The 9,222-nt window shown below is 43.7% G+C and overlaps 1 protein-coding gene across 5 annotated transcripts in view; it reads right to left on the reverse strand.

Moving 5' to 3' along the window:
- The window catches only part of Csgalnact2 (chondroitin sulfate N-acetylgalactosaminyltransferase 2), a 30,716-nt gene extending 25,252 nt beyond the window's left edge, over window positions 1–5,464 (reverse strand). For 4 of the 5 annotated variants that reach the window (XM_021652719.2, XM_060384013.1, XM_060384011.1 and 1 more), the window contains exon 1: window positions 5,342–5,464. The gene's annotated coding sequence lies outside the window, so the exon portion shown is untranslated. The remainder of the gene's footprint in view (window positions 1–5,341) is intronic. The other variant, XM_060384010.1, reaches the window with a different exon arrangement.
- Between the last annotated feature and the right edge of the window lie 3,758 nt (window positions 5,465–9,222).

Genomic DNA, 9,222 nt, shown 5'->3' on the forward strand with positions numbered 1-9,222 from the left:
GCTGCTCCTCTAGAAGAGCTCAGTTCACAGCACCTGCACAGAAGCTGCTAGCATCTGGAACTACCATCCTGGAGGACTGGCCTCCCTCTCAGACACAACACCCAAACACAACAGTAAAAAGAAAATCTCAAAAGATAATGAAACAAAATGAACCCCTGGAAACAATACAAGTGAGAAAAAGTGGAATGATCTTTTAAATACTCAAAGGAGGAGCTACAGAGATGACTCAGCAGTTCAGAGCACTTGCTGCTGCTACAGAGAACCCAGGTTTGGCTCCTAGCACCTACATTGTGGCTCCCAAACACCCATAACCCCAGTTCCAGGAGATCCATGCCTTTTTCTGACCTCTGAGGGCACCAGGCACACACATGGCACACATGCCTACATGCAGGCAAAATACTCATATATATAAAATAAAACAAGTAAGTCGAAAAAACTTAAATCCTGAAAAAAAACAGGCCAAGCTAGAGTTCTATGCCCAGCAAAATAACCTTTGAGAGTGCTCACTACAGCTCTCCACTCTACCAACTGAGCTATCATAGGATTCATCGACACAAAGGTAAAATACTTTTATTCAGATATAAAAATAAGCTCAAAGAATTCATCACCATCACACCTGTACTATAAGTCCTTAGAAAAAAATAGATCAAGAAAAAGCAATGTAAAGCACCAGTAATGCTAACTACATTTATAACTAGTTTCTTACTGTAAGTTAAAAAAAAAAAAAAAACCTAAATTTTAAGTCCTCCTCCTCCTTCCTCCTCTTCCTCATTTTTGATCTCTTTATATAGCTTAACTTGTCCTGGAACTCATTATATAGACCAGGCTGGCCTCAAAACTCAGACATCCGCCTGCCTCTGCCTCCTGAGTGCTGGGTTATAGGGATGTGTTGCCACGCTTAGCTGGGTTAATTTTGTTTTGTTTTTGGTTTTTGGTCTTTAAGGCAAGGTCTCATTTTGTAGCCCAGGGCTAGCTTCAAACTCATGGCAATCCTCCTGCCTCAGCCTTCCAAGTGCTGGGATCATATGCGTGAGCTACCGCAGCTTATTTTGTAATCTTTTTTACACAGCGAAACAAAGCCACAGAGTTACCTGAAAGACATAACCACTATCAGGAATACTATCAGGAAGTGTAAGTATCTGGAACGGAGGAGATTAGACCCATTTACTTCTTGTTTTGTTTGTTTGTTTTTCCGAGACCGGGTTTCTGTGTGTAGCCCTAGCTGTCCTGGACCAAGCTAGCCTCGAACTCACAGAGAGATCTGCCTGCTTCTGCCTCCCCAAGTGCTGGTATTACTAGAGTGTGCCACCACGCCCAGCCAGAACCATTTACTTAAGCATTTACAAATTTTAAGTATTTAGAAACAAGAGACAGATCACCAGAAATCAGCACATATTCCAGAAATACTTGTGTACCTACTGTGTGCCAAGTACTGTGCTGAGTACAAGAACAACAGCAAATAGGGAAAACTATACTCACAGTACTTAAATGTTGGCCAGACAATGGCACAAAATGGGCCAGCCTGTGGTGGAAAACGAATTTGAGAATCAAGTCAGCTACTTCACAGTTATGTAATCTTGGACATAATAATATTTAACCTCTCTGGACTTCTTTTATAAAATGAGGCAGCGTCCCTGGATAACCATTTTTTTTTTTTTTACTTTTAATTGTGTGTATGTGTGTGTGAGAGAGAGACAGAGAGACAGAGAGAGAGAGAGAGAGAAGGTGCCCCTGAGGTAGCAGGTGTCAGACTCTCTAGAACTGGAGTTCGAAGCAGCTATGAACTGCTCAATGTGGTGCTGAGAACCAAACTCAGGTCCTCTGCTAGAGCAAGCTACAGTTTTAACAGCCCCTGGACAGCCAAATTTTCTTCAAAGACGATATTTTCTTCCTTTAGTTAAGGACAAGCTAGATGCACATATGCATACGATGCACCCCCTTTTGTGGAACAGATTTAATTAAAATGCATACACTCAGTAATTCTACCTTTAAGGTGGTTTTTAAACTATGCAATTATCAATATTATTATTATGTCACATGCATAAAATAAGTTTATGGAATAGTAGAATAAAAATAAAAAAGCAATTTAGGACTACAGAGATGGCTCAGCAGTTAAAAGTACTTGCTGCTCTTCCAGAAGACTTGGGTTCGATTCCTAGCACCCATATAGCAGCTCACAGCTACTTTCTAACACAGATAATATCTATAAAATGGCATTAATATGTTACAAATTATTTTTTTTCAGTTCTTCTTGTCTATATAAAAGGTTTCAGAGCTGCACAGCCAAAACTGCACTATCTGCTCTACATTACAAGAGCTGCACAGCCAAAACTGCACTATCTGCTCTACATTACAAGGTCCTCCATCTCTGTGGGGAACTTGGAGTACTACTGTAACAGTTGAGCAAAACCGGACAATCATTAAGTGCTCAATAACCGTCAGGTAATATTTTCTGGTATGCAGTTTTTTGTTGTTGTTATCAGTCAAATCTATCAAGTTTTTCCTGCATGACAATTCAATTTTAGCTTCTCCAGTGGTAATCTTAATATATAACTAGCACCTTATTTCTCACGCAGATAAGCAAGTTTCACTATTCTTTTTACAATCCCTTTGAAATGTCAGATTCATCATACACAAAATACTGTTATGTAGAGGTCTGTAACTGGCCTCTAAACCAAAGGTAAGCAAACATTTTAGTTTGGAGTTGGGTCCTTCTTCACACTCTTGTTGTTTGGCCCCAACGTAAGCCACACGCTCCTGCCACCATGTTGACTATGCTGCCACAGAACCAAAGCAGCAGGGCCAAGTGAATACAAGCTGAAACTTCAAGAAAACGTAACCCTTTCCCTAGCTCAGGTATTTTATCACAATAATAGGAAGCTGACTAATACATTAACATTTTCTCCATTTTATTAAAGACTTAAAAATTCAGGCTAGGCATGGTGGTGCACACCTTTAATTTCATGACTTGGGAGGCAGGAGCAGCTAGCTCTCTGAGTTTGAGGCCTGCCTGGTCTCAAGTTCCAGAATAGCCAGGGCTGCATCAGGAGCTGCTAGCACGGGTATCTTTCCACAAGCTCTCTGAAAGGTCATACTTTCAGATCATCTCCGCACAGAGGGAAAATCCAGAAATTAGAGCGGGAACAGTTGATCTATGTTTGCCAGTATTCTGTCCCATGATCTCTCTCTCTCCCTGTCTCTATGTGTGTCCATCTGTCTCTGTTTCTCTCTCTGTCTCTGTGTGTGTCTGTCTCTCTGTATCTGTTTCTCTGTCTCTGTCTCTCTTTCTATTCAGTAGGCAAAGCACCTTTCCAAACATGAGGATACTAATACTTAAAACTCAATTGTTAATTGTATTTGTGCAAATTACATGTTCTGACTTCCTACTGATATTTAGTGATTTTTGTTCTGTTATGTAAATAACTATATTCCTGTAATAAGTTCACATCTGGAATTAACCCTACAATCCAGTTTTACACTTACAGCTAGTACTGGTGTGGCATGACAGTAACTATGTAAGTTTTTTTGTCTTGAAATCTTGTGATTTTCCAATCCATTTTTAGTTATATCTTTTGGTGCTTCATTTCCCCTTACAGCTACCCCATTTCCCCTAACAACCACTACCTTGAGTAACACAGTTCTTACCTAACTGCTATCAAACTGTACAATCATATCATGGCCTATTCTAACTGACTTGTGGGTAAAAAAAGATAGTTAAGCATAATGAGTCTGCAAGAAGACTGTCACTGGTGTAAATACAAAGAATAAATAGTAACTTAATAAATAAATAAGTGTTTGTTTGAGACGGGGTATGAGGGTGTATCCATGGCTGACCTGGAACTCACAGAGATATACCTTCCTCTGCCTCCTGAGTACTGGAATTAAGTACACCATTATGACTTAACTCATACTACCTATACTTTTTAAACCAAACTTTACTGTTTTGTTAGTTAAAAGGTTCTTTAAGACGTATTTTTTGTCCCTATTGTATGTCTCAGTTATTCTGCGTCTGGCAGAAATGTCTTCACATATTTACTAACACATTCACAAGAATGTTGCAACACCCTTAACATCTAAAGCTAATAATACACAAAACTGGAAGCACCCATGTCCATGAGCAGAACAGTCACATCACACAATGGCACGTTGTACATTAAAAAGAACTGTCCATACCATGCCATCAGATGAACAAGATACCAAAAACCAAGAAGGGTAACTTCCCCAAGCAATATTCTGATAATACCACATATTAACTCCATTAGTACAGAGCTCAAAACGGACTAAGCTCAAAGCTGACGGGAGAAGTCTGGACACAGACGTGGAAGCAGGGGTGCAACCCCCTTGGAAGCAGCAGAGCACTATGGGAATGCTCCACAGTTACAATCTGAGGTGTGTGGCAGGGCAGGGTAACAAGGATGCAAAGAATCACTGGCCTATAGAGTTACTTTTTACCCCTTTGTTGACTTCATCAGCATTTTATACCTCCACAAAAAGAAGTGAAGAAGAGAAAAAGCTAATTTCTAAATTATTTGAAACTAAAGCTGGTTGGTTCATATCACACCCTCTAAGCCACATATACTGGAAATCCAACATCTTTTTTTGCATTCTTTTACCCACATAATTTAAGTAAGTAGAATCAAACAATAACACAAAATGTTCCTGAACATTATGCCATAAAACACTTTTTTATTACTTCAGGAATTAAGGGTGCTATTTTAATACTTTAAAAGACAGCATTAATCCCCAAGGCATTAAAGGCCCAGGGGCCTTCAGTGACACGAACTGTCAAGACCCTGCACAAACATTTCAAAAGCAGGCTCACGGCACCTCTAGATTAAACAAGGGCTTAAGAAAAAGCTTTAGGTTCGTAACTAAACTGTCACGCTGCCAGTACCATCACTGCAGACACAAGCACCGCCGTGGTGGCTCACAGATTACCCAGCCACCTGCCCTGGTACGCAGGAATTTCCTAAACGATCTGGTCACTCTGACAACTCCCCGTTTGTACAGTCTCCGGGGTCACCAATTCCTACCCCAAGAGCATCTTAAAGGAGGCCGGGAGGACTGCTGCCAGAGGACGCTTCAACCCCGCAGTAAAAGAGTCTAGCCACTCAGCGGAGATGATGGCGAGTGGGTTAAAAAAAAAAAAAACATAATAAATAAAAATAAGAAAACAAAACTGACACGCAAACCGACGGTCTCTGGCAGCAGCCGTCTCCTGAAACCCGACCAGAATCGGGAAGGCGCGTCAGCAAAGCGCCGCGCCTAGCGGCGTCCCGGAGGGCTCGTCGGAGGGGACCGGCCGCCCGCCAGAGGCGCGGCAGGCGAGGGCGGTACTCACCGAGCCCGGAGCTCAGCGCTGCCGCCTCTGGGGAGCCGCACACCTGGCCAGCGCAGGGCCGGCCCGCTCGGCGCGCCGCCGCGGAGCACCGCCACTTCCGGCGCGCGTGAGGAAATGAGAGAAACGAGGGTGTGGCGCCTTCGCCCGCCTGCCCTCCGCAGCCGGGCTCCACCCTCCGCAGCCGGGCCCCGCCCTCCGCAGCCGGGCTCCGCCCTCCGCAGCCAGGCTACACGGCCAAGCCCAGCCCCTCACAGCCAGGTTCCGCCCTCCACGGCCAGGCCCCGCCCTTCGCGGCCAGGCCTTTTTCTATATAGCCAGGACACACCCATTCCCCCCCCACTCTTCTTTCCTACGCTCTGCAAGGAAGGCATAGGATTCATCTAAAAACAAACAAGCAAAAACTGAGTTGGGTGCTCAGACTTGTGGGATAACTTGCATGGCAACGTCATGCACTCGAGACTCTAACTAGACTCACACGTGGCTAATCTTCACAGAAGTGCTTAATGGGACAAACTCGCAGAGAGCTGACTAGTGGGAGGCTACCGATACAGCCAGCATGCCTTCTGCTCAAAGAAGGTCGGCACTAAACACTGCAGAGAGTCTTGGCTGTTTTTATTTTAAACAGTTCCGTTTGCTGCATGTAAAATACTGGGAAAGGAAAAGACTGGCCTCTTCAGGAAAGCACAGACTAGCAGGGTCTGTCTGGATGAGCTCTTTATCAGAACTACCTACGTCTACAGTCGCTCAGAAATGACAAGAGTGAGATCTAAGAGTTGGCAAGACTGGCTATTCAGTAGGCAAGACTGTCTTCGAAGCACGTGGCCCAGACTCTTAAAGTTTTCAGGGTTTCCATTAGGGTAGTAGAGGAGAATATGTGGGTAAAAGAGATTTCAACAACTGGTCGCTGATAAAGTCGGTTGTGATCAGGGACAAACCTTCTCCTCTGGGATGCTGCTTCTGTAGGATGCACCTCATAATCACCTCAGCCATCCATCTACTCTAATGCATCCACAAATGACAACAAAACATGAGTTAGCTGCCTACTGCCGGCCAGCCATAGTCCTAAAAATATGAGCGTAAAGATGCAACAGAATTCTCTCCTAGGAGACCTGGAGCATGGGAACCTCTAGCAAATGGTAAAAGTGCACAGTACTGCTAAATTTCCAAAATAAAACAAAAGTTCTCCCAGGTACTAACAAATATAAATGGCATCTCTCTGAAATGTTAGAGGACCACGATGCCAGATTAGCAGCTTTGGAACTCCTAGTTCAAGCCCGCATCTACTGTATGCCCCCACTATACCGGACATTTCATTAACGGTCACTGAGAAGTACCCAGGAGCCAGGTGTGGTGTCTTCCCGTAGTCCTAGCACATAGGAGACTGAGGCAGAAGAATCATAATTTTTGAGGCCTGCATCTATATAGTAAGTTCCAGGATACATGCTGAGACCTCATCACAAACAAAATATAGTTCAGAGGTAGGGGCCTTTGGAATGTGCCCTCTAGGCTCATGCCCAGCCATGAAAATGCTTAGGCTTAGATTTTTCTTATGGAGACTTTTTAAATTGGATGAAAACTCTGCTAGAATGAGACCTCCTCTGCAGTTCCTGGCGCATCAGTATCAAGCACAGGGTCAAACTGAACTTGTGAATGGATGGATTCTGGTAAAGTCTCTAAAAAGAGAAAGAAGTGTCCCCATTAACCAAATTCAAAACCACCTCACTTTTTAGCACACTGAGATCCAGGATCGATCCATCCCCACCCACTGCAGGCATTTTCTTTTTTCCTTCTTTGCCAGCCCCACAGGTGCCCGGCTTCTGTCTCCCTTGTGTTTGCTGTCCTCCCTTTATCTTCCTTTCTACCTGATCACACTTCGGGCAGAACCACATACCCACTTTCTGTGTGGTGCACAAACTGGGAGGGGGCGTGTCCCCCAGCCCTTCATCTGAACCTTTGAATCCTTCCCAAATTTATAGTTAGGTTCTTCAGTTTCCAGAGAGAAAAATGAAAGCGCAGAGAGAAAAGGCTGAAGCTATTCCAGGTTGTGATGCTTACCTTTAATCAACTTGACACAAACAGAACCTCAGTTGAAGAATTGCATCACCACTGGCCTGTGGGCAAAGCTGTGGGGGCATTTTATTGAATGATCACTGATGTGGGAATGCCCAGTCCGCTGTGGGTAGGCACCACCCCTGGACAAATACTTTTGAAGTGTATAAGAAAGTTAAGTTGAGGAAGAATGGAAAAATGAGCAAATAAGCAGCTTTCAGTTTGGCCTCAGTTTCAGTTCCTGAGTCCAGGTTCCTATATGAGTTACATCTCTGACTTCCCGTTAGTGATGGTCTTTGATGTGGAAGTGAGAGTCAAACCGACGCTTTCTTCTCCATCTGGATTTTGGTCAGTCAGCGTTTTATCACAGCAAGAGAAAGGAACCACTATTCAGGTGTTACGTAACAATTTTCGTCAAGATAAAACTTTCCATCTTGGAGCCAGGCTCCTTAAGACACAGGATGTTTTAAACATTCTGCAAGGCATCTAGTTAAACTTAGGAAACAACGAAAGAACATCAGGAAGTCCCTGAAACTGACCAGATACACTGCCTACTACTCTAAGCAAATGTAATCAGCCAGGATTGTTGAAAGACACTGTCAGGCGATCTAAGATGCCTGGAAGAGGCCACCTGAGCTATCTAAAAGAGATCATCTCCAATATTCTGATCTGCCTTCAGGTTGTGCAGTGAGCTCCTGTTTTCACAAGCTGTCACCCATGTTGGGATAGGCTTCTGATGATGCAGTTAACATTGAGTCAGTTTTGATCCTCTAAGTAACTCCAATAAAATTTGTTGGTTTTCCAAATTGGACTTTGGTGGTATCTTTACTACTTTCATCTGTTGTTAGTTCCCTATCTGGAGTGAGTAGACATTTGCTCAGGTCTCCCCAGGAGGAATGCTACACAATACCATGATAGGATTGGCTCCTTCCCTTAGGATAATTTCCTCCCAATCACAATTTCTTCTAAGACTTACACACACACATAGATACACATACGCATGCACTCACTGGCTTACTGCTTGGAGGTTTAGTCCATTATCATCATGGCGGGAAGCATGGTGCATCGCAGGCAGGCATGACGCTGGAGAGGTAGCTGAGAGGTCTACATTTGGATCAGTAGGCAGCAGGAAGAGACTGACACACTGGGCCTGGCTTGAGCATTTGAGACCTCAAACCCACCCCCGGTAACACTCTTCTTCCAACAAGGCCACACCTACTCTGATAAGGCCACCCCTCCAATAATGCCACTCCCAAAAGGCCTACTGACATGTCAAAGTCATTTTCATTCAAACCACCACATTCCACTCCCTGCCAATCATAGGCTTGTAGTCGTATCATAATGCAAAATGCATTAGTCCAACTTTAAAAGTCCCCATAGTCTATTGCAGTCTCAAACTTGTTTAAAAGTCCCAAGTCTCTTCAGAGACTCATGGCAATCTCTTAACTATAGTCCCTATAAAATCAAAATAAAAAATAGAGCACATACTCCCAACATACAATAGCACAATATACATTACCTTTTCAAAAGGGAGGAAAAAGAGCTTAGTGAGGAAATACTGGACCAAAGCAAGACTGAAAACCAGCTGGACAAACTCCCACCTCTGCATCTCCATGTCTCAGTATCCATCTCTATGATGGCAAAGCACTCTTCGGATCTCCAGCTCCTTTCGGCTTAGCTGACTACAACATATTTCTTTCTCTTGAGCTAGTTCCACTCCTTGTTAGCAGTCCTCATTGGCAGGTATCCTCTGCTCTGACATTTCCAACATCTTGGGATCTTCAAAGCAATCCTGACTTCACTGTCCCAGCTTAACACAATGGCCTCTCTGG

This window comes from Meriones unguiculatus, chromosome 5 (assembly GCF_030254825.1).
Source record: "Meriones unguiculatus strain TT.TT164.6M chromosome 5, Bangor_MerUng_6.1, whole genome shotgun sequence".
In the NCBI taxonomy this organism is placed as follows: Eukaryota; Metazoa; Chordata; class Mammalia; order Rodentia; family Muridae; genus Meriones; species Meriones unguiculatus.